Source organism: Brachyhypopomus gauderio, chromosome 21 (assembly GCF_052324685.1).
Source record: "Brachyhypopomus gauderio isolate BG-103 chromosome 21, BGAUD_0.2, whole genome shotgun sequence".
Taxonomy (NCBI): domain Eukaryota; kingdom Metazoa; phylum Chordata; class Actinopteri; order Gymnotiformes; family Hypopomidae; genus Brachyhypopomus; species Brachyhypopomus gauderio.
In genome coordinates, this window is record NC_135231.1 from 6,136,526 (window position 1) to 6,140,963 (window position 4,438).

Consider the following 4,438-nt stretch of genomic DNA (forward strand, 5'->3'; position numbering starts at 1 on the left):
ACAGAACTTCTGCCAAAATAATCTGAGAGTGTACTAAATTAAGCGGTTATTTCAATGTTTTTCTGACACCAAAGCATTTGAGCTCATTTGACCTGCAAGCTTAAAATTTCAGGCAAGAGCACGCTTGAGTGTAAGACTATAAAGACACCAGTGAGTTGCATTACTCAAGTGCCACCCGCAGCCAGACTCCCCTTGTGCGCCCACTTACAATAGCAATGGGCTGTTTGAAAACTGTAAGTCTGCTTATAAGAAGCTTTCTCCCCTCAGAACTGTGCAGTATTCAGCTGAGACACATGAAACGCCACTGGACAAATCGCAGGCATCAATCACCCCCCCCCTTGATCTGTCAGACGACATTAGGCGGACGGTGGACTCACGGGCAGGAAACGCTACCATGGCTGCCTCCACCTTAATACCATCAAACCTGTCATCATCCCATTCAGATGGGAATTAGCTGGGGGTAATGACTCAGATCATTGCTATTCCTCCCATGCACAAATGTAGTCTGTGAAATTAGTGGCCCAAATTGCGAATTATGGTTGCGGTGCATGCAATGTAGTAAAGGACAATCTTATTAGATAATGAAGTCAGGAAGACTTACATGGTGATGTTAATAGCAAATAATTGGTCCACACCAAGGTGCATGACTGTGCATGGCTAAGTTAATACTGCTTATCATACCAGCCTGTCATACTTGCATTCTGATATTTCCAACGTAACTCTTAAGGAGCTAAATGTTACAATTTGGTTTAGAAACTCTTTTTCAGAGCTCATAAATTGTACCAGTGCATAAATGTAATGTATCAGTTCAATGCATATAAAAAATCCATGACTTGCTCTTTCCTTGCAACAAGGTATATATAGTAATAATCTCAAGATAAGTGATGCGCAAATGTGACATTACCAGGGCATATACAGAGGGCTGCAGAATAAGGGATTAACTCATCCCATATACCATCTACCATCCCATATACCAGCATCATTTACCCTCAGTTAAAGCTGGGGGACAAGGGCTATTTTACAAATTGTTATAATGCGATTCTCCATAATGAACTTAGCCCCAGGCCTACACGCTGTCAACACAGTATAATGCACACAGGGTGCAGAATGGCAATTAGGAAGGACCTCTCATTTAATTTCAGATTTGTCATGTGGGTGAGTACTGCATTCAAACATCACCTTTACACGTGCAACCTGCGAATGCACCCACTCCGCGAGTCAACCGTACAACAGCTCTAGGCAAAGCACCGTTACACGTTTGCTGTGTTGTCACGTTGCCTCTGAATTGTCCCGACATTTTGTCTAATTATAAATGTGCCTCTCAGGTGTAGCAGGCTTCACAGGAGATCAGTCACACTTTGCTTCCCTGCTTGTGGTCAAACACAGCGTTGAGTCAATTTCGTGACGATTTACAAAAACGCTGGAAACATACAGACGCACACACACGAAAAAAAGAGCGGTCTGATTTTTGATTAGTCCCAGGTTGCCGGGAGCTTGTCATCTGGCGAGCAGCGGCATCATGGGAAGGGTGCGGCACCACCGCCTGTACCCGACTCCTCCTGTCAGCTCGACGGCCCAGCGAAAGGTCAGCTCCCTGGCTTTATATAGAACATCCACCCCTCTCTGTCTTGAGACAAGAAAGAGAGATCAGACACATGCCGCTCACAGAGAGGTCCTGGCGGGAGGACCCGCTCGACCTGAGCTGCGTGTGCCGCATTCACAAGGAAGCTGGTGGCCACTTCACGGGGAAGTGATTTAACGGCAGGCGGAAGGCGGCCTCCTGCGAAAGATAAACCAGCCTGTGACTTTAAAGAAGCCTGCAGATAGTTTACACTACGACTGCCATTACCATTCTCCTATATCCTGTACAATGATGTGCAATTTACATCATTGGAGTTAGCGCTGTTGGGAGACACAACTTAATTTCATTGTTATATTCTACTCTATTCTGTTCTAAATAGCCAACCATTCTCTTGAGGCTCTCGTGATTAAAGTGGTGAGGGCTGGTGATGAAGTCTCTGTGATGATTTGTTAGCTCTGTTGGGCTAGACTCAACACCTGCTAATAGCACTGGCCTCTTGATCCACCCCTGAACCCCAGCTCCTGTCCTAGAGGATATGCACCCCCTCTTTTGTCATCCCTCTGCAGGAAAGGATTCATATTAATGACATATTAAAGTTTATTGAACTTTTATACATTTGCAAAAAATGTCCAGCTTTCTAACACCGCTCAAGCAAACTCTAATCTTCTGTAAACTCTCTGCAAGATTTTATGGTAATGAGAACAAACAAATGAACACTTTGATCCAAATCACTTAAGGCCTTTGTAATATTCTCTAAGACAGACGGTTTGGACTCGCTGTTATATTCAAATGCAGAGGCGTGATGGTACAGTGGTTATGAGTTTATTTTAGCAGAATTATTTTAAAATAGGTTTTAGAATGTTTACAATTATGGAATTTCTAAATAAATGTACTTTATTATTTTTCTTTCATACTTAGCCACACAAACTGATTCTTTTGGTAATCATAACACTTTTGGTAAAAAATTATTAATGCCACTCAATGTAATTTTAATAAATGAGTAGATGAGTCTGAAGAAGTGACAAGCAGAAATCTTCTCACTTATAAGCCCCAAGAATATATTTAGTGCTACTAGAGCTCAAGTATTTAATCTTGATGTTTTTTTAATTGTTCAACCACAAACCCATAACAGTTGGATGGTCACAATAAGTTTGGTCTCGGAAAATGGACTGAAGCCTTAACTGCACGACACTGAAGAATAAATCTTGAACGTCCAGATAAAGCAGACAGTAACCACTGACCTAAAGAGAGTGGATGTTTTTTATTCTTGCTGAAAATCGGTTTGGGCCAGCAAGCTTGTTGAACGTCCTCCATGCAGGGACGGTTTGGGCCAGCAGGCGTGTTGAACATCCTCCATGCAGGGACGGTTTGGGCCAGCAGTCATGTTGAACGTCCTCCATGTAGGGACGGTTTGGGCTAGAAGGTGTGTTGAATGTCCTCCATGCAGGGACGGTTTGGGCCAGCAGTCGTGTTGAACGTCCTCCATGCAGGGACGGTATGGCCCAACAGGCGTGTTGAACGTCCTCCATGCAGGGACACAGAGCACTTCAGACCAGCACTCTCATTTCACATGCTACTGAAGTGCCCCTCTTCCGGAGCCATGGGTGGCAACTGTTGTCATGGTATCTGCCCCTGGCTAGCCGTGCCAAAGGTGGTGAAGTGCTTTAGTGGACATCTCTTAGTGGACAAGCCCTTTCACCCAGCCTGTGGAGACCAGCAGCAAGTGAACCTATTTACTGAAAAAACCACAGCAAAATCACAGATCAAATACATAAATAAATGAATAAATAGGGTAACACCATCAATCTTGCATTGCACACAGCATAACCATACCATTGCATTAAGCATGTAATCATATATATGTATAATTGAAACACACTTGTACTCTGAATGCATAAATACTCTTTTTGTGTTGTTACTTGTTTGTCTTCAGTATGTTGAATAATAACTGATGGTACTGTTCAATTGTAACAGCGGTGGGGTTTACTGCCCTTTAATGTTGCCCTGCCCTAATGCTATTTGACATGCATGTTAAAGGAAGAATGGTTCGACGGACGCTTGAATCATTTTCCCTGAACCTGCCTGATGTTGCTGGTTTGTTTGCTTTCACTTTGTTCGTGTGAGTGCTCTTTTATTAATGGTATTTACAGCATCCAAAACCAATTAAAACATTTCTTCAATAATTTACAAACATCCTCCCCAACCTGAAGAAGGAGATTTCACCTGCGGCGAAGCTCATTTCGTGCAGTTTTCTTCTCATTTTGGATCCTTTCGTATGCACCGCCATCTAATCCCCACAGTATTTAGTGCACTTAGTCGTCGGGATCATTCCTTGCTAACAGGGATGTGAGATGCTGAGAAGAATGTTCAGAATGTTCGGAGCGATATTTATTCATCGTGAATCCCGCCTAATACTCCCGCTGCTACTTCACGTTGTCACCTTGGTTACGCGTCTCTTGGCCTTTTGATTGGTGCGTGTAAATCCAGCCCCTCGTTAACAGGAGTGAACCGCGTACGTTTAATGTAATCTCGCCAGCGTCCGTGCGTCTAACAGGGAGAGAATCATGTTTTCTCTCGCGCAGACGACTGCGTTATCGCCCTGTTTTAATTTAGGTTATGTGGGCATTCATTAAGTCGTCATTAATGTTGCATTATTGCTTGACTTAATAAGAGCCCCGTGTTTGGTTCCCTTGAGGTAAGAGGCAGAGACACGACTTCGCAGGAATGTGAAAGCATGTTGATGTTCTATGGAGAGCTGGGGGGGGGGGGGTGTAGAGATCACCAGAGGTGTCTGGGCAGCATGACAAGCACTGATTTCTGAATGGGAGACGTAAAGCTCATTTGGCTGTGCCGGAC